The sequence below is a fragment of the Salmo trutta genome, chromosome 13, assembly GCF_901001165.1.
Source record: "Salmo trutta chromosome 13, fSalTru1.1, whole genome shotgun sequence".
Classification (NCBI taxonomy): Eukaryota; Metazoa; Chordata; class Actinopteri; order Salmoniformes; family Salmonidae; genus Salmo; species Salmo trutta.
The window spans coordinates 15,768,466-15,791,123 of record NC_042969.1 but is presented as its reverse complement, the minus strand read 5'-3'; the positions used below and the strand labels follow the sequence as shown (position 1 = coordinate 15,791,123).

General features: G+C 43.3%; 1 protein-coding gene across 3 annotated transcripts in view; it reads left to right on the top strand.

Moving 5' to 3' along the window:
• The window catches only part of LOC115205301 (dystrophin-related protein 2), a 201,349-nt gene that overhangs the window by 105,431 nt on the left and 73,260 nt on the right, over nucleotides 1-22,658 (top strand). The gene's annotated exons all lie outside the window — the stretch shown is intronic.

The following is a 22,658-nucleotide window of genomic DNA, read 5'->3' as shown; positions in this document are numbered from 1 at the left end:
CTCATGGCTTGGTTTTTGCTCTGACATGCACTGTCAACTGTGGGACCTTATATAGACAGGGGTGTGCCGATCCAAATCATGTCCAATCAATTGAATTTACCACAGGTGGACTCCAATAAAGTTGTAGAAACATCTCAAGGATGATCAATGGAAACAGGATGCACCTGAGCTCAATTTCGAGTCTCATTTAAAATCAAAAAACAATGTGTTGAACGTTTATTTAACTAGGCAAGTCAGTTAAGAACAAATTCTTATTTGCAATTGCGGCCTATGCCGGCCAAACCCGGACGATGCTGGGTTAATTGTGTGCCACCCTATGGGACTCCCAATCATGGCCAGTTGTGATACAGCCTGGATTTGAACAAGAGTGTCTGTAGTGACGCCTCGAGCACTGAGATGCAGTGCCTTAGACCGCTGCGCCACTCTGGAGCCCAGGGTATGAATACTTATGTAAATAAGATTTAAAAAATGTATTTTTTATAAATTTGCAAACATTTCTAAAAACCTGTTTTCACTTAGTCTTCATGGGTTATTGTGTGTAGATTCATGAGGATTTTTTGATTATCCATTTTAGAATTTGTATTTTATTTTTTTATTTCACCTTTTTTTAACCAGGTAGGCAAGTTGAGAACAAGTTCTCATTTACAATTGCGACCTGGCCAAGATAAAGCAAAGCAGTTTGACACATACAACAACACAGAGTTACACATGGAGTAAAGCAAACATACAGTCAATAATACAGTAGAAAATAAGTCTATATACAATGTGAGCAAATGAGGTGAGATAAGGGAGGTAAAGGCAAAAAAGGCCATGGTGGCGAAGTACATACAATATAGCAAGTAAAACACTGGAATGGTAGATTTGCAGTGGAAGAAAGTGCAAAGTAGAAATAGAAATAATGGGGTGCAAAGGAGCAAAATAAATAAATACAGTAGGGCAAGAGGTAGTTGTTTGGGCTAAATTATAGATGGGCAATGTACAGGTGCAGTAATCTGTGAGCTGCTCTGACAGCTGGTGCTTAAAGCTAGTGAGGGAGATAAGTGTTTCCAGTTTCAGAGATTTTTGTAGTTCGTTCCAGTCATTGGCAGCAGAGAACTGGAAGGAGAGGCGGCCGAAGGAGGAATTGGCTTTGGGGGTGACCAGTGAGATATACCTGCTGGAGCGCATGCTACAGGTGGGTGCTGCTATGGTGACCAGCGAGCTGAGATAAGGGGGGACTTTACCTAGCAGGGTCTTGTAGATGACCTGGAGCCAGTGGGTTTGGCGACGAGTATGAAGCGAGGGCCAGCCAACGAGAGCGTACAGGTCGCAGTGGTGGGTAGTATATGGGGCTTTGGTGACAAAACGGATGGCACTGTGATAGACTGCATCCAATTTATTGAGTAGACTATTGGAGGCTATTTTGTAAATGACATTGTCCAAGTCGAGGATCAGTAGGATGGTCAGTTTTACGAGGGTATGTTTGGCAGCATGAGTGAAGGATGCTTTGTTGCGAAATAGGAAGCCAATTCTAGATTTAACTTTGGATTGGAGATGTTTGATGTGAGTCTGGAAGGAGAGTTTACAGTCTAACCAGACACCTAGGTATTTGTAGTTGTCCACATATTCTAAGTCAGAACCGTCCAGAGTAGTGATGCTGGACGGGCGGGCAGGTGCAGGCAGCGATCGGTTGAAGAGCATGCATTTAGTTTTACTTGTATTTAAGAGCAGTTGGAGGCCACGGAAGGAGAGTTGTATGGCATTGAAGCTCGTCTGGAGGGTTGTTAACACAGTGTCCAAAGAAGGGCCAGAAGTATACAGAATGGTGTCGTCTGCGTGGAGGGGGATCAGAGAATCACCAGCAGCAAGAGCGACATCATTGATGTATACAGAGAAGAGTCAGCCCAAGAATTGAGCCCTGTGGCACCCCCATAGAGACTGCCAGAGGTCCGGACAACAGGCCCTCCGATTTGACACACTGAACTCTATTAGAGAAGTAGTTGGTGAACCAGGCGAGGCAATCATTTGAGAAACCAAGATTATTGAGTCTGCCGATGAGGATGTGGTGATTGACAGAGTCGAAAGGCTTGGCCAGGTCGATGAATACGGCTGCCCAGTATTGTTTCTTATCGATGGCGGTTAAGATATCGTTTAAGACCTTGAGCGTGGCTGAGGTGCCCCCATGACCAGCTCTGAAACCAGATTGCATAGCGGAGAAGGTGCGGTGGGATTCGAAATGGTCGGTAATCTGTTTGTTGACTTGGCTTTCGAAGACCTTAGAAAGGCAGGGTAGGATAGATATAGGTCTGTAGCAGTTTGGGTCAAGAGTGTCCCTCCCTTTGAAGAGGGGGATGACCACAGCTGCTTTCCAATCTTTGGGAATCTCAGACGACACAAAAGGGAGGTTGAGTAGGCTTGTAATAGGGGTTGAAACAATTTCGGGCAGATAATTATAGAAAGAGAAGGTCCAGATTGTCTAGCCCGGCTGATTTGTAGGGGTCCAGATTTTGCAGCTCTTTCAGAACATCAGCTGACTAGATTTGGGAGAAGTAGAAATGGGGAAGGCTTGGGCGAGTTGCTGTGGGGGGTGCAGTGCTGTTGACCGGGGTAGGGGTAACCAGGTGGAAATCATGGCCAGCCGTAGAAAAATGCTTATTGAAATTCTCAATTATGGTGGATTTATCGGTGGTTACAGAGTTTCCTATCCTCAGTGCAGTGGGCAGCTGGGAGGAGGTGCTCTTATTCTCCATGGACTTTACAGTGTCCCAGAACCTTTTTGAGTTTGTGTTGCAGGAAGCAAAGTTCTACATGAAAAAGCTAGCCTTGGCTTTTCTAACTGCCTGTGTATATTGGTTTCTAACTTCCCTGAAAAGTTGCATATCATGGGGGCTGTTCGATGCTAATGCAGAACGCCACAGGATGTTTTTGTGTTGGTGAAGGGCAGTCAGGTCTGGAGAGAACCAAGGGCTATATCTGTTCCTGGTTCTAAATTTCTTGACTAAGACATGCTTATTTAAGATGGTGAGGAAGGCATTTAAAAAAAATAACCAGGCATCCTCTACTGACGGGATGAGGTCAATATCCTTCCAGGATACCCGGGCCAGGTTGATTAGAAAGGCCTGCTCGCTGAAGTGTTTCTGGGAGCGTTTGACAGTGATGAGTGGACGTCGTTTGACCGCTGACCCATTACGGATGCAGGCAATGAGGCAGTGATCGCTGAGATCTTGGTTGAAAACAGCAGAGGTGTATTTAGAGGGCAAGTTGGTTAGGATGATATCTATGAGGGTGCCCGTGTTTACGGCTTTGGGGTGGTACCTGGTAGGTTCATTGATAAATTGTGTGAGATTGAGGGCATCAAGCTTAGATTGTAGGATGGCTGGGGTGTTAAGCATGTCCCAGTTTAGGTCACCAAGCAGCAGCACAAGCTCTGAAGATAGATGGGGGGCAATCAGGGCAATCAGAATAAGGCTGTAACACAACAAAATGTAGAAAAAGTCAAGGGGTCTGAATATTTTACAAATGCATTGTATATTGCTGGTCAGAATTTCTTTAAATCAAGATAATACGTGTTGTACAAACCCAAGCCCTTGTTGTGTTGCATTGTGTTGTGAATTCCATTCTGTGAGTGGTGAGGAAGACTCAGTAGGCTACCACCCACACATGCATTGAGAGTGTGTGGACAAGGGTCAGGGGTGTAGCTCAACAGGGGTCACTTTTTGAATAATATCGTACATTTTTGCGATATCCGGATAGTGAAAATATATGTATATTTTTTTAAACTTTTTATAAACTTGGGCACTTTGCTGCACGACTCAGGAGAGACAGCTTGTTGCTGGTGCATATCATTCCACCTGGTATTTCCTGTCTTGACTGCATCACATCGATGTAAAGAAGCTAGCTACGCTAGCCAGCTAAGTTAGCAGCTAGCTAGCCAGGTTAATTGAGTCTGTTTTGATGCGCTACCCGTTCTTGTCTACAACAGCTCAATTCAGATTTAACAACAGCCTGTTGGTTGCTCATTGTTGTCTTATCCTTCTCATTAAGGTAACTTAATTCCATAATTGTTATTCCATTTTTGCGTTGATCAGAAATATCCCACTTCTCCCTCTAGGCTATACAGTATATGGGGCCTGTGACAGTAGTGGTGCTTTGATTGCCCAAATCTAATGTCATAGACATGGTATATACTTGTATGACGCAATGTCACATGCAGAGGTGTCATGCCCATAGGGGGCACATGGGCACGTGCCCCCTCAGGTTTGTCCTGTTTAAAATATATACAGTACCAGTCAAAAGTTTGGACAAGCCTACTCATTCAAGGGTTTTTCTTTGTTTTAAACTATTTTCTACATTGTAGAATAATAGTGAAGACATCAAAACTATGAAATAACACATATGGAATCATGTAGTAACCAAAAATATATTTTATATTTGAGATTCTTAAAAGTAGCCACCCTTTGCCTTGATGACAGCTTTGCATACTCTTGGCATTCTATCAACATTCTTCACCTGGAAGGCTTTTCAAACAGTCTTGAAGGAGTTCCCACATATACTAAGCACTTGTTGGCTGCTTTCCCTTCACTCTGCGGTCCAACTCATCCCAAACCATCTCAATTGGGTTGAGGTCGGGTGATTGTGGAGACCAGGTCATCTGATGCAGCACTCCATCACTCTCCTTCTTGGTCAAATAGCCCTTACACAGCCTTGAGGTGTGTTGGGTCATTGTCCTGTTGAAAAACAATTGATAATCCCATTAAGCGCAGACCAGATAGAATGGCGTATCGCTGCGGAATGCTGTGGTATCCATGCTGGTTAAGTGTGCCTTGAATTCTAAATAAATCACTGACAGTGTCACCAGCAAAGCACCCCCACCCCATCATACGTCCTCCTCCATGCTCCACGGTGGCAACCACACACGCAGTGATCATCCATACACCTACACTGCATCTCACAAAGACATGGCGGTTGGAACCAAAAATCTCACATTTGGACTCATCAGACCAATGGACAGATTTCCACCAGTCTAATATCCATTGTTCGTGTTTCTTGGCCCAAGCAAGTCTCTTCTTATTGGTGTCCTTTAGTAGTGGTTTCTTTGCAGCAATTCAACCATGAAGGCCTGATTCACGCAGTCTCCTGTGAACAGTTGATGTTGAGATGTGTCTGTTACTTGAACTTTGTGAAGCATTTATTTGGGCTGCAATTTCTGAGGCTGGTAATTCCAATGAACTCTTCCTCTGCAACAGAGGTAACTCTGGGTCTTTCTTTTCTGTGGTGGTCCTCATGAGAGCCAGTTTCATCATAGCGCTTGATGGTTTTTGCGACTACACTTGAAGAAACTTTCAAAGTTCTTGACATTTTCCGAATTGACTGACCTTTATGTCTTAAAGTAATGATGGACTGTCATTTCTCTTTGCTTATTTGAGCTGTTCTTGCCATAATATGGACTTGGTGTTTTACCAAATAGGGCTATCTTCTGTATACCACCCCTACCATGTCACAACACAACTGGCTCAATTGCATTAAGAAGGAAAGAAATTCCACAAATGAACTTTTAACAAGGTACACCTGTTACATTTAACATTACATTTAAGTCATTTAGCAGACGCTCTTATCCAGAGCGACTTACAAATTGTTAATTGAAATGCATTCCAGGTGACTACCACGTGAAGCTGGTTGAGAGAATGACAAGCGTGTGCAAAGCTGTCATCAAGGCAAAGAATAGCTACTTTGAAGAATCTCAAACATAAAATATATGTAGAAAATAAAATGTAGAAAATAGTAAAAATAAAGAAAAACCCTTGAATGAGTAGGTGTGTCCAAACTTCTGACTGGTACTGTATATATATTTCTTTATTTTCTTTACATTTTTGGGCTGTTGTGTCTCTGTAATAATACTAGCCACCTAGCAATTTTATGACGTTGTCTTTAACTTTAACTAGCCCAGATAGGTTCACAATCTCCTAACCTCATAACTAGCTACCAAAAAGTAATTTAAGGCTATCAATGAAGTTTGAGTGGATTGTCTAACTATCTTAGCTGGCATGCCTGCTGGCAAGGTTGGTAGACTTTAGCAAAGCACTCAATTACTAAATGTACTGAATTAGACCCACTTTCCTTTCAATCTTTATGCAGATTTTAGCAGAGATGCAGTGAAGCATATTTAGTTTCTTTTAAAATAGAACCACCATTCAGAAGGATACAGACAGTTCAAGAGTTATGCTTAGATATGCTGAAAAATACACTTATTTTTTACAAAGAATTAAGCATAATGATTATGGCTCTAGATTGCAGGAAAAAATGTGTTTTAGTTGTTTGAAAAATGCAAAGGACCACCCCCAGCCATCCTTACATATTGTTTTGGGGTGCGTGCTGCCCCTGAATGATTGTATTTAATTCATACAAAGCCTTTTCATTGTCAAGTATAGGCCTATATCTTTTTCAAAAAAAATAATACTGTTGCAAGTAATCGAATACTCCATTAACGTTGCCCTGGGTGGAACTATCTAATTTGTCCACGTGCAGAGCTTATGTTCCGTCCCCCCAAGTGAGAATGCATTGCCAAGTTGACTTTCCCTGGCTAGCCTGGCTCACATGAAAAAGGCTAACGTAACCGGATAAATAAAAATTGAGGTTATGATGGGGGAATAAACCATTATGGAAAGAGGTGCTGCGCGATTGAAATCCCCAGTTTGTAAGGATTTTGGAGTCATTGTGGACAAAGACAGGTAGATGTTAGCTATCATTTAATTATTAGGCCTGCGTTAATACAGGCCGTATAAAGTTTAAACCGGCGAGGCTGGTAAAAGTTTGCATATAGCCTACTAAATAAATGTATTTTTGCAGCCTATATTAGATTCCGAGAATTGATTGTTTAAGTTTCAATTAAACTACTTATTTATCTAAACAATATTGAATGTAAAGGTGTTGTTAAGTTGGCTATAGGCTTTCATTAGGTAAGAACGCTAATTAGAAGGCACTTTTTTCTAAAGCGGTTTGATCCTCCATGTGCCGCTTTGCATGTGAAAAAATATATATTGTTCTCAATTAATGATGTGGTTTCCTTTTATCCAAATGTTGAATAGACATGCAGACAAATTCATTCATTTAGGGAAGGGGAATAATAGCCTACTACTCTGAAGTCATAAAAACAAACAATAAATGCATGTTATTTGGCGGGTAATGGATCGACTCTCGGAACAATTCTACGCGGGTGAGTCGGGTTGCGGAGCAAAATCTGTCCTAATGTCGGGCATCGGGTGTGGCTCAGAATTGATGTGGCTGGCACGGGGCGAGTGCGGCTCTGGTAAACAAGCACGTGGAACTGTACATAATTCCTGTTACCACTGGGGAAAGTGTCAGTTGCGTCACGTGGGCGGAGGAGGAGACAGAAGATGAAGATTTAGTAAAGGAGGGGACACAGCTGCAGCATCTTTTGGGAACGACACCACAGTCTCGTAGTGGGGTGACGTTTTGTTTTTGCCAGGGCTGGCAGGCAAACTAACTTTCAGACACACTAATGATGGAACACACGACAGGGAATTAGGGAGCCATGAATTATTTAATAGAATACCATGCTGCTCGCTGTTCGCCTTGTAGAGCTAGGTATTAAACTGCACAAAGCTGTGGAGGAGCCCTGAACTGTGCTTCTCAGTCAGCTGGTGCAGAACAAATCGCACACTCTGGTGAGATTAGAAACAATGTGGAGGCAGTTAGGTTTTGGACTACCGCAGTGTCTCTTTGAATTGCAAGGAAGAGATGTGCGCGTACCAGGAAGCAGGTGTTTATAAAAAAGCTCCCCAGTCCCTCAGGGGAGAAGACATACAGAATTGGAACACTCCAACAATGAGATATGGCAGATCTGAGGCTTCCCTTATGTGTTGCCCTTCTCTTCCACTCTTACAGGAAAGCCCACTGATGGACACACACACAAACAGGCAAGCAAACATGCACGTGAAACAGAGTTCAGAACGTGCCGTAAGCTCACTTCACAGCTAGCTTGAAATGTCAATGACGGAGCAATCCAATTAGTCATGTTTGGGTGGCTCCACCTGTTGGAATGTTGTCAAGGAGGGCGATCACATGTGCTAGCGAAGTAGAGGTCTTGGGTTCGAGCCTAGGTGTGAGCTGAATCAGGAGGAAGTGGTACTCGCTAAGCAAGCACTATGGTGTCTGTAACATATGCAAATGCCCTCATCCCCACACAGACAACCCCAAACTTGCTCAAACCCTACACCCTACCCAAGCTCTCTGTCCTGCCATCTCTGGTGTCTTGACCCTCCTGTGGGAGGGCAGCTCCCACTCAGCCCAGTCCAAGCTCTTCTCTGTTCTGACACCCCAATGGTGGAACCAGTTTCCCCCTTAAGCAAGGACAGCAGAGTCCCTGCTCATCTTCTGAAAACATCTGACACCTTACCTCTTCAAATTGTATCTTAAATAATCTCCCAGCACCCCCTCCTCATGCCTAACCCCATCCCCCCTCACCTTTAGCGAACTAACACTCACACTTGATTCTGTTTCCCGTACTAGCTCTGGCTTTGCTGATAGCAACTTATTTGAGGAAAAATGTACTTACATGACAGTGGTTGTCTCACCTAGCTACCTTAAGATGAATGCACTGGATACGAGCCTCTGCTAAATTACTAAAATGTAAATAAAGTGTGTGTACAGTGTGTGTGCAGTGTGTGTGTGCAGTGTATGTGTGTGTGTACTCAATAAGTGTGTGATTCACACAGAGAGACAGTGAATGTTGGTTACTGAGTGAGGTAAGTCACTGAAGCACTATGGGGGAGAGTTAGCCTGTCATTATATCCTAAGACTTTGGACTTTGGGCTCTCCCTCCCTATAGTCCCCAGCCCCCTCCTTATAGCCCCAGCCCCCTTCCCTATAGTCCCCACCCCCTCCTTATAGCCCCAGCCCCTCCTTATAGCCCCAGCCCCCTCCTTATAGCCCCAGCCCCCTTCCCTATAGTCCCCACCCCTTCCCTATAGTCCCCAGCCCCCTCCTTATAGTCTCTAGTCCCTTTTAGGTGTGGCAGGTAGCCTAGTGGTTAGAGCATTAGGCCAGTAACCGAAAGGTTGCTGGATCGAATCCCCGAGCTGACAAGTAAAAAATCTGTCATTCTGAACAAGGCAGTTAACCCACTGTTCCCCGGTATGCTCTCATTGTAAATAAGAATTTCTTCTTAACTGACTTGCCTATTTAAATAAAGGTTAAATATATATATATTTTTTTTAAATAGTCATTCCAACTCTGTCTGTCTCTTTTTTTTTTAACAGTTAGTTTAGTGAAAAGCCTCCAAGTGCCAACACACTTACAGTATGACATATCTGCAATGGTAAGGAGGGAGGGAGGGAGGGAGGGTGGGAGTGTGGGAGGAAGACACAAGCCTCAAAGAAAATGCTTCTGAGACACCCCGCAGGCACGCTCTTTCTTTCTCTACCTCCCTCACTCCCCCTCCCTCCCTCTCGCCCTCCTTCATAAAAAAATGCTCCACTCATATCTTGTGCATTAATGAATCACTGAACCAGGAAGCAACCTCTTCAGGATAATCCCCCAACCTGATTAAGGAGTTAGATTTCTATATGTCTCTTTATTTCCTTTGGAGGTGATAATGAAGTAATGTTACATTTAGTGTCTGCCTCTGTAGCCCATGTTGCATAAGCAAGCCCCTTTCTTTGGTCTCTTTTTGTGATAATTTGTTGTTTTTACTCCTGATGACTTGGCCTGGGTTCTATTATCTAGTGTGTAAGAAACAAGCCTGTCTATCTACCTCATGGCCAAGTAGCTACACATAACTATCTGTCTACCTCATGGTCAAGTAGCTACACAAGCCTATCTGTCTACCTCATGGTCAAGTAGCTACACAAGCCTGTCTATCTACCTCATGGCCAAGTAGCTACACAAGCCTATCTGTCTACCTCATGGCCAAGTAGCTACACAAGCCTATCTGTCTACCTCATGGCCAAGTAGATACACAAGCCTATCTGTCTACCTCATGGCCAAGTAGATACACAAGCCTATCTGTCTACCTCATGGTCAAGTAGCTACACAAGTCTATCTGTCTACCTCATGGTCAAGTAGCTACACAAGCCTATCTGTCTACCTCATGGCCAAGTAGCTACACAAGCCTATCTGTCTACCTCATGGCCAAGTAGATACACAAGCCTATCTGTCTACCTCATGGTCAAGTAGCTACACAAGCCTATCTGTCTACCTCATGGCCAAGTAGCTACACAAGCCTGTCTGTCTACCTCATGGCCAAGTAGCTACACAAGCCTATCTGTCTACCTCATGGCCAAGTAGCTACACAAGCCTGTCTGTCTACCTCATGGTCAAGTAGCTACACAAGCCTATCTGTCTACCTCATGGCCAAGTAGCTACACAAGCCTGTCTGTCTACCTCATGGCCAAGTAGCTACACAAGCCTATCTGTCTACCTCATGGCCAAGTAGCTACACAAGCCTGTCTGTCTACCTCATGGTCAAGTAGCTACACAAGCCTATCTGTCTACCTCATGGCCAAGTAGCTACTCATGCCTGTCTATCTACCCCTAACCCAAGTAGCTACACAAGCCATTAAGCCATTGTTATTGATTCCCTTTAGTCCTGTCAAATGCTCATACACACACACTCTTGTGCAATGTATGACTGTGACAGCCCCTGACTGCTGTTACTGTGGCCACACCCACGAGTGTATCGGGACTGACAGCTTCAGGAGGGGTTCACTGCTCTCCCCCCCTCTCCCTCCTTGGCATCTGGCATCTCAATGCAGCAGAAAGCGCCCATAAAAAGCCTTTCAATTAATCCTGGTGTGCTCACCGAGGATTAAATGCCTCCAGAACTTCTCTCCTTCTCTCCTCGCAGCCCAGTCCAGCCTAACCCAGCCTAGCCTAGCCCAGTCTAGCCCAGTCGAGTCCAGCCTAGCACCTCCCAGTTTAGCTCAGCCTAGTCAAGTCCAGCCTAGTCCAGCCTACCCTAGTCGAGTCCAGCCTAGTCCAGCTTAACCCAGCTTAGCCTAGTCAAGTCTAGCCTAGTCCAGCCTAGCCCAATCAAGTCCAACCTAGCCCAGCCCACCTTAGCTCAGCCTAGTCAAGTCCAGCCTATCTCATTCCAGCCTAGCCCAGTCCAACCCAGTCTAACCCAGTCCAGTCTTGGTCTGGTCGGGAGCTGAAGCAGGCAGCTCCCGGCGTATAGCAATGATTCTAATACAGCAGCACAGCACTCAATTTGTTTCGCCTTCACTGTGAAATGGAAGTTGGTGATGTGATGGTTGTCTGTGAGAGGAGAGGCCGTGCCCTGAGGCTTGATTTGTGGGTGTTTGAAGCCACCCAGTAAAGCTGCCCTGGGTGCTTCCTGATGATGGACAACCTTACTAAAGGTATTAGACGACCGGCTCTCTCTGATCCCAATCAGCCCGGCTTCCATCCATGCTGAGTGCTGTGTGTCTGCAGGTACTCAAACTGTGTGGTGAGTAAAAGTGTGTGTGTGTGAGGAGATACTCAGCATGTGTGTGTGTGTGTGTGTGTGTTTGCGTGTGCGTGTGTGTGTGCATTTGTTTGTGTAAAGACCCACTCAGCGTGTGTTTCTCAGTGTGACAGTGTAGAGACAGCTCTCTGGGCAGAGGTTGAGAGAGCTGTGAAGCTGTTCACCACTCATTACACACACACACACACAAACACACACACACACACACAGGTGTGTGCTACTGCCCTGTGGTGGCTGCGGATTAGTGGTTATGTTCAGGCCTGAGGACAGAGGATCCCCAGGAGGTATAGGCCACATGTGTCCCTCTGAACCCATCAATCTGATCTGGAGCCTATTCCACTGGGGCCTCATATCACACCATAACCTTTGCTCTGATTCAGTTACCACTGAGCTGGAGGGTAGGTAGAGGGGGTACGGGACAGTACGCTCAAATACGCACAGGTTTCATTTAGGATATATGGTACGCTCTTAGGAAAAAAAATGTTTTTAGTAGAACTATAAAGGGTTCCATCGTTTGCTTCATATATGGAACCACTAAAAGTTATATACCGAACAAAACTAGAACTGCAACATTCAACAATTTTGTATTATTTTACTGAGTTATAGTTCATATAAGGAAATCAGTAAATTGAAATAAATGAATTAGGCCCTAATCTATGGATTTCACATGACTGGGCAGGGGCACAGCCATGGATGGGCCTGGGAGGGAACCCATTGGGGACCCACGCCCAGCCAATTAGAATGAGTTTTTCCCCACTAACCGGTTCCCCCACACATTGACTCTGTATCGGTACCCCCCTGTATATAGTCTCACTATTGTTTTTTACTGCTGCTCTTTAATTACTTGTTACTTTTATCTCTTATTCTTATCCGTATGTTTTGAAACTGCGTAGTTAGTTAGGGGCTCGTAAGTAAGCATTTCACTGTAAGGTGAACACCTGTTGTATTCGGCTCATTTGATTTGATTTGTTTTTATTTGAAATACTCCTCCGTTTTATCAGCTGTCTGGGTTGCTGGTCTCAGACCAGATCCCGCAGGTGAAGAAGTCGGATATGGAGGTCCTGGGCTGGTGTGGTTACACGGGGTCTGCAGTTGTTAGGCTGGTTGGACGTACTGCCAAATCCTCCAAAACCACATTGGTTATGGTTTGGAAATTAACATTCAGTTCTCTGGCAACAGCTCTGGTGGACATTCCTGCAGTCAGCATGCCAATTGCACATGCTCTCAAAACTTGAAACATTTGGCATTGTGTTGTCTGACAAAACTGCACATTTTAGAGTGTCCTTTATTGTCCCCAGCACAAGGTGCACCTGTGTAACGATCATGCTGTTTAATCAGCTTCTTGATATGCCACACCTGTCAGGTGGCTGTATTATCTTGGCAAAGGAGAAATGCTCACTAACAGGGATGTAAACAAATTTGTGCACACAATTTGAAGGAAAGAAGCGTATGGAACATTTCTGGAATCTTTTATTTCAGCTCATGAAACATGGGACCAACACTTTACATGTTGCGCTGATATTTGTGTTCAGTATTCAGTAGAACCCTTTTGTGGGGTTCTTTGATCAGAACCCAAGGGGATCTTCTTCACTGAACCAAATTGGTTCCATATAGAACTCTGTATAGTACCATGTAGGATTTATGGCTAGGCTACTACTAGTTCAATAGCACTAGCTAAGAAGATAATATATAATATATAATATAATAAAATGATGCACAAAAAAATACCAGCATAGTTTTTAGATTGTATTGTCCTTACAGTCAAACTCAAACTAACAGTTTAGGTACAGTAATGCAAACATAGTTTGGAAATATGCACTGTTGGTCAGGGAGGCTCTTTATTTGAATAATGGCCCACGTCAGTTTTGGTAGCAACCTTCAGAGGGTTTCTGCCTTATTCATGGTACAGCTACAGCATGGGGTATCGCCTGGCTGGTTCCTGAGAAGAACATGAGGAGCCAAAACATGAGTCTATTGTATATCCGCAAAAATGAAGACAAAATAATATGCATACATATCATTATTATCATGCTGAGGACCAACTTACAGTTGTCGTCAGCAGCAGCCGAAAGAGGAATCTGCCTCTGACTCCACACTGTAATACTGAAATAAAAGCAACAATGAGCTAATTGCCAATGTCAGGCTGGGTATGTAGTTCTATTTGGCATATTCAATAATTAAAATGGAAGTTTATTTGTAAGATGAGTTAGCTAGCTTGTAAAGTGGCTAATTAGCGGTGGCTTTCTCCTCAGCTAGCTACCAAACAAACAGTAGCCTATAAAGTTCTCTAAAAGAGCCTTATTTATCTATCTTATAGTTTATCATATGATTATGGCTTCATATGTTTGAGTTAAAAAAGTGACTTTGCTAACCCTAAAACATTTGCGTTGGTAGGCACTATTTCCAACTGCCTTGACTTGTTATGCTGGATAAAAATGGCAGTTGGTTTTTGAATGATAGAACTGTAGAGCATTTCACATTTTTTCTGAAAAAGGTTCTTACATTTTGACCAAAGTACCAAAAGGTTGTATATACTGTACATCCCCAATGAACACTTTTTTTCTACACACACACACACACACACACACACACACACACACACACACACACACACGTGCGTTCGCATGTGTTATCCCACAAAAAATAACAAACTTCCTTCCTTGAGGGCTTTTAAGAGACACTACAACTCTCTTCTTTGTCAACTAATCCGTGTCTAGGAGATGTCACATGAAATGACAAGCCACGTTGTGTTCTTTGACAAGTGCCTTTGTCTCTGCAGGAAACAACTAATCCAATGTACCATTCCTATACTTCAGACTGCTGTCTATAGATCTCCTTTTATTTTTGTCTGTGTGTTTTGCACACCTGTTGACCTGGTCAACATATATTGTCAGTAACAGTGAGAGTGGCTCTCTGTTACTGCTCACTACTACATCACTATGACTAGCTCCATAGTGTTCACTACCACATCACCATGACTAGCTCCATAGTGTTCACTACTACATCACTATGACTAGCTCCATAGTGTTCACTACCACATCACCATGACTAGCTCCATAGTATTCACTACCACTACCACATCACCATGACTAGCTCCATAGTGTTCACTACTACATCACCATGACTAGCTCCATAGTGTTCACAACCACATCATCATGACTAGCTCCATAGTGTTCACTACCACATCACCATGACTAGCTCCATAGTGTTCACTACTACATCACCATGACTAGCTCCATAGTGTTCACTACCACATCACCATGACTAGCTCCATAGTGTTCACTACCACTACTACATCACCATGACTAGCTCCATAGTGTTCACAACCACTACTACATCACCATGACTAGCTCCATAGTGTTCACTACCACATCACCATGACTAGCTCCATAGTGTTCACTACCACTACTACATCACCATGACTAGCTCCATAGTGTTCACTACCACTACCACATCACCATGACTAGCTCCATAGTGTTCACTACCACTACTACATCACCATGACTAGCTCCATAGTGTTCACAACCACATCACCATGACTAGCTTCATAGTGTTCACTACCACATCACCATGACTAGCTCCATAGTGTTCACTACCACTACTACATCACCATGACTAGCTCCAAAGTGTTCACAACCACATCACCATGACTAGCTCCATAGTGTTCACTACCACTACTACATCACCATGACTAGCTCCATAGTGTTCACAACCACATCACCATGACTAGCTTCATAGTGTTCACTACCACATCACCATGACTAGCTCCATAGTGTTCACTACCACTACTACATCACCATGACTAGCTCCATAGTGTTCACAACCACATCACCATGACTAGCTCCATAGTGTTCACTACCACTACTACATCACCATGACTAGCTCCATAGTGTTCACTACCTCATCACCATGACTAGCTTCATAGTGTTCATTACCACATCACCATGACTAGCTCCATAGTGTTCACTACCACTACTACATCACCATGACTAGTTCCATAGTGTTCACTACTACATCACCATGACTAGCTCCATAGTGTTCACTACCACATCACCATGACTAGCTCCATAGTGTTCACTACCACATCACCATGACTAGCTCCATAGTGTTCACTACCACTACTACATCACCATGACTAGCTCCATAGTGTTCACTACCACTACTACATCACCATGACTAGCTCCATAGTGTTCACTACCACATCACCATGACTAGCTCCATAGTGTTCACTACTACATCACCATGACTAGCTCCATAGTGTTCACTACCACATCACCATGACTAGCTCCATAGTGTTCACTACCACTACTACATCACCATGACTAGCTCCATAGTGTTCACAACCACTACTACATCACCATGACTAGCTCCATAGTGTTCACTACCACATCACCATGACTAGCTCCATAGTGTTCACTACCACTACTACATCACCATGACTAGCTCCATAGTGTTCACTACCACTACCACATCACCATGACTAGCTCCATAGTGTTCACTACCACTACTACATCACCATGACTAGCTCCATAGTGTTCACAACCACATCACCATGACTAGCTTCATAGTGTTCACTACCACATCACCATGACTAGCTCCATAGTGTTCACTACCACTACTACATCACCATGACTAGCTCCATAGTGTTCACAACCACATCACCATGACTAGCTCCATAGTGTTCACTACCACTACTACATCACCATGACTAGCTCCATAGTGTTCACAACCACATCACCATGACTAGCTTCATAGTGTTCACTACCACATCACCATGACTAGCTCCATAGTGTTCACTACCACTACTACATCACCATGACTAGCTCCATAGTGTTCACAACCACATCACCATGACTAGCTCCATAGTGTTCACTACCACTACTACATCACCATGACTAGCTCCATAGTGTTCACTACCTCATCACCATGACTAGCTTCATAGTGTTCATTACCACATCACCATGACTAGCTCCATAGTGTTCACTACCACTACTACATCACCATGACTAGTTCCATAGTGTTCACTACTACATCACCATGACTAGCTCCATAGTGTTCACTACCACATCACCATGACTAGCTCCATAGTGTTCACTACCACATCACCATGACTAGCTCCATAGTGTTCACTACCACTACTACATCACCATGACTAGCTCCATAGTGTTCACTACCACTACTACATCACCATGACTAGCTCCATAGTGTTCACTACCACATCACCATGACTAGCTCCATAGTGTTCACTACCACTACTACATCACCTTTACTAGCTCCATAGTGTTCACAACCACATCACCATGACTAGCTTCATAGTGTTCACTACCACATCACCATGACTAGCTCCATAGTGTTCACTACCACTACTACATCACCATGACTAGCTCCATAGTGTTCACAACCACATCACCATGACTAGCTTCATAGTGTTCACTACCACATCACCATGACTAGCTCCATAGTGTTCACTACCACATCACCATGACTAGCTCCATAGTGTTCACTACTACATCACCATGACTAGCTCCATAGTGTTCACTACCACATCACCATGACTAGCTCCATAGTGTTCACTACCACTACTACATCACCATGACTAGCTCCATAGTGTTCACTACCACTACTACATCAACATGACTAGCTCCATAGTGTTCACTACCACATCACCATGACTAGCTCCATAGTGTTCACTACCACTACTACATCACCATGACTAGCTCCATAGTGTTCACTACCACTACCACATCACCATGACTAGCTCCATAGTGTTCACTACCACTACTACATCACCATGACTAGCTCCATAGTGTTCACAACCACATCACCATGACTAGCTTCATAGTGTTCACTACCACATCACCATGACTAGCTCCATAGTGTTCACTACCACTACTACATCACCATGACTAGCTCCATAGTGTTCACTACCACATCACCATGACTACCTCCATAGTGTTCACTACCACATCACCATGACTAGCTCCATAGTGTTCACTACCACATCACCATGACTAGCTCCATAGTGTTCACTACCACATCATCATTACTAGCTCCATAGTGTTCACTACCACTACTACATCACCATGACTAGCTCCATAGTGTTCACAACCACATCACCATGACTAGCTCCATAGTGTTCACTACCACTACTACATCACCATGACTAGCTCCATAGTGTTCACTACCTCATCACCATGACTAGCTTCATAGTGTTCATTACCACATCACCATGACTAGCTCCATAGTGTTCACTACCACTACTACATCACCATGACTAGTTCCATAGTGTTCACTACTACATCACCATGACTAGCTCCATAGTGTTCACTACCACATCACCATGACTAGCTCCATAGTGTTCACTACCACATCACCATGACTAGCTCCATAGTGTTCACTACCACTACTACATCACCATGACTAGCTCCATAGTGTTCACTACCACTACTACATCACCATGACTAGCTCCATAGTGTTCACTACCACATCACCATGACTAGCTCCATAGTGTTCACTACTACATCACCATGACTAGCTCCATAGTGTTCACTACCACATCACCATGACTAGCTCCATAGTGTTCACTACCACTACTACATCACCATGACTAGCTCCATAGTGTTCACAACCACTACTACATCACCATGACTAGCTCCATAGTGTTCACTACCACATCACCATGACTAGCTCCATAGTGTTCACTACCACTACTACATCACCATGACTAGCTCCATAGTGTTCACTACCACTACCACATCACCATGACTAGCTCCATAGTGTTCACTACCACTACTACATCACCATGACTAGCTCCATAGTGTTCACAACCACATCACCATGACTAGCTTCATAGTGTTCACTACCACATCACCATGACTAGCTCCATAGTGTTCACTACCACTACTACATCACCATGACTAGCTCCATAGTGTTCACAACCACATCACCATGACTAGCTCCATAGTGTTCACTACCACTACTACATCACCATGACTAGCTCCATAGTGTTCACAACCACATCACCATGACTAGCTTCATAGTGTTCACTACCACATCACCATGACTAGCTCCATAGTGTTCACTACCACTACTACATCACCATGACTAGCTCCATAGTGTTCACAACCACATCACCATGACTAGCTCCATAGTGTTCACTACCACTACTACATCACCATGACTAGCTCCATAGTGTTCACTACCTCATCACCATGACTAGCTTCATAGTGTTCATTACCACATCACCATGACTAGCTCCATAGTGTTCACTACCACTACTACATCACCATGACTAGTTCCATAGTGTTCACTACTACATCACCATGACTAGCTCCATAGTGTTCACTACCACATCACCATGACTAGCTCCATAGTGTTCACTACCACATCACCATGACTAGCTCCATAGTGTTCACTACCACTACTACATCACCATGACTAGCTCCATAGTGTTCACTACCACTACTACATCACCATGACTAGCTCCATAGTGTTCACTACCACATCACCATGACTAGCTCCATAGTGTTCACTACCACTACTACATCACCTTTACTAGCTCCATAGTGTTCACAACCACATCACCATGACTAGCTTCATAGTGTTCACTACCACATCACCATGACTAGCTCCATAGTGTTCACTACCACTACTACATCACCATGACTAGCTCCATAGTGTTCACAACCACATCACCATGACTAGCTTCATAGTGTTCACTACCACATCACCATGACTAGCTCCATAGTGTTCACTACCACATCACCATGACTAGCTCCATAGTGTTCACTACTACATCACCATGACTAGCTCCATAGTGTTCACTACCACATCACCATGACTAGCTCCATAGTGTTCACTACCACTACTACATCACCATGACTAGCTCCATAGTGTTCACTACCACTACTACATCAACATGACTAGCTCCATAGTGTTCACTACCACATCACCATGACTAGCTCCATAGTGTTCACTACCACTACTACATCACCATGACTAGCTCCATAGTGTTCACTACCACTACCACATCACCATGACTAGCTCCATAGTGTTCACTACCACTACTACATCACCATGACTAGCTCCATAGTGTTCACAACCACATCACCATGACTAGCTTCATAGTGTTCACTACCACATCACCATGACTAGCTCCATAGTGTTCACTACCACTACTACATCACCATGACTAGCTCCATAGTGTTCACTACCACATCACCATGACTACCTCCATAGTGTTCACTACCACATCACCATGACTAGCTCCATAGTGTTCACTACCACATCACCATGACTAGCTCCATAGTGTTCACTACCACATCATCATTACTAGCTCCATAGTGTTCACTACCACTACTACATCACCATGACTAGCTCCATAGTGTTCACTACCACATCACCATGACTAGCTCCATAGTGTTCACTACCACATCACCATGACTAGCTCCATGGTGCTCGCTCACATATATTTTAAAACATTTTATTTAACCTCTATTTAACTAAATAAGAAATAATTGTAAATAATAATTTGTTCTTAACTGACATGCCTAGTTAAATTAAAAAAATTAAAAACAAGGTATTTCAGTTGAGAACTAATTTTTATTTACAATGACGGCCTAGGAACAGTGGGTTAACTGTCTTGTTCAGGGGCAGAATGACAGATGTTTACCTTGTCCGCTCGGGGATTCAATTTAGCAACCTTTTGGTTACTGGCCCAACGCTCTAACCACTTGGCTACCTGCCGCCCCAAAATGTATCAGCAGCTTTGAGGCAGTCAAAGCGGTAGCAGGTGGCGCACATTCTCTCTCTCCCTCCCTCGCTCAATTCAATTTAATTTCAAATGGCTTTATTGGCATATGAAACTTTATGTTTACATTGCCAAAGCAAGTGAAATCAATTATAAACAAAAGTGAAATAAACAATAAAAATTTTACAGTAAAAATTACACAAAGAATAAAGACATTTCAAATGTAAATGTATGTCTATATACAGTGTTGTAACGATGTGCAAATAGTTAAAGTACAGAAGGGCAGTCCCAGCAGTTGTGTTATATACGGCTAAAAAAAGACAAGTTATATTTGCATGATTTAGCATAATTAATTAATCATTACCATTTTGTTTCATTCATGTGACAGACCAATAGCTCACTTCTTCTCTCTAAGCTGAGACCTTGAAACTGAGATATCTTTCGTTCTGAAAACAAGGTCTGGGCGTCCTGCTAAATAGCAGCTACTGAGGATTTGTTCAATCAGTCACTTGCATGAAAACATAAATTGGTTATTAGAACAGCACATAAATAGAACAAAGAAATTAGTTATAAGAAAAGCACAAACATTAAAATTCCCATTACAAGGTCACAAACCTTGCTGCTTTGATGGCACACTGTGGTATTTCACCCAATAGATATGAGAGTTTATCAAAATTACACTTGTTTTCGAATTCATTGTGGGTCTGTGTAACCTGAGGGAAATATGTGTCTCTAATATGGTCGTACATTGGGCAGGAGGTTAGGAAGTGCAGCTCAGTTTCCACCTCATTTTGTGGGCAGTGTGCACATAGCCTGTCTTCTCTTGAGAGCCAGATCTGCCTACGGCGGCTTTTCTCAATAGCAAGGCTATGCTCACTGAGTCTGTACATAGTCAATGGTTTACTTAATTTTGGGTCAGTCACAGTGGTCAGGTATTCTGCTCTTGTGTACTCTCTGTTTAGGGCCAAATGGCATTCCAGTTTGATCAGTTATTTTGTTAATTCTTTCCAATGTGTCAAATAATTATCTTTTTGTTTTCTCATGATTTGGTTGTGTCTAATTGTGTTGCTGTTCTGGGGCTCTGTGGGGTCTGTTTGTGTTTGTGAACAGAGCCCCAGGACCAGCTTGCTTAGGGGACTCTTCTCCAGGTTCATCGCTCTAGGTGATGGCTTTGTTATGGAAGGTTTGGGAATCACTTCCTTTTAGGTGGTTGTAGAATTTAACGTCTCTTTTCTGGATTTTGATAATTAGCGGGTATCGGCCTAATTCTGTTCTGCATGCATTATTTGGTGTTTTACGTTGTACAATGAGGATATTTTAGCAGAATTCTGCATGCAGAGTCTCAATTTGCTGTTTGTCCCATTTTGTGATTTTTTGATTGCTGAGCGGACCCCAGACCTCACAACCACAAAGGGCAATGTGTTCTATAATTTTAGCCAGATTCTAATTGGTAGGTCGAATTTTATTTGAAATGTTATGTTCCTTTTGATGGCATAGAAGGCCCTTCTTGCCTTGTCTCTCAGATTGTTCACAGCTTTGTGGAAGTTACCTGTGGCGCTGATGTTTAGGCTGAGGTATGTATAGTTTTTTGTATAATCTAGGGCAATGGTGTCTAGATGTAATCTATATTTGTGGTCCTGGCAACTGGACCTTTTTTGGAACACCATTATTTTTGTTTTACTGAGATTTACTGTCAGGGCCTGTCATTGAACTATATTCCAGGTGACTACCTCATGAAGCTGGTTGAGAGAATGCCAAGATTGTGCAAAGCTGTCATCAAGGCAAAGGGTGGCTCCTATGAAGAATCTCAAATATAAAATATATTTTGAGAGGTTGAATTTTTTTTTGGTTGCTACATTATTTCATAGTTGTGATGTCTTCAATATTATTCTACAATGTAGAACATTTGTAAAAAATAAAGAAAAACCCTTGAATGAGTAGGTGTGTCCAAACTTTTGACTGGTACTGTATATGTTTTTGCTGATTGTTCTTTGTTATAGGTCCAAAAAGATTGGAGAAGTGGTTTATCCACACATCTCCGTTTTGGATAGATAACTCTTTGTGTTGTTGTTTGTTTAGAGTTTTCCAATTTTCCCAGAAGTGGTTCGATTCTATGGATTCTTCAATTACATTGAGCTGATTTCTGACGTGCTGTTCCTTCTTTTTCCATAGTGTATTTCTGTATTGTTTCAGTGATTCACCATAGTGAAGGCGTAGGCTCCGGTTTTCTGGGTCTCTATGTTTTTGGTTGGATAGGTTTCTAAATGTCTTTCTTAGGTTTTTGCATTCTTCACAGGTCTGAACTGAGGGGGCCTATATGCGGTGTGGTCATGGTTGGTTTGGGGCGTATTGATTGGTTGGGGTGGGTGTGTGGATGTGGCTGGTGGTCTGGATATAGGTCCTCAAGGCATGGGGTGGGAGGAGGGGGTGGGGGGGAGGAGGGTC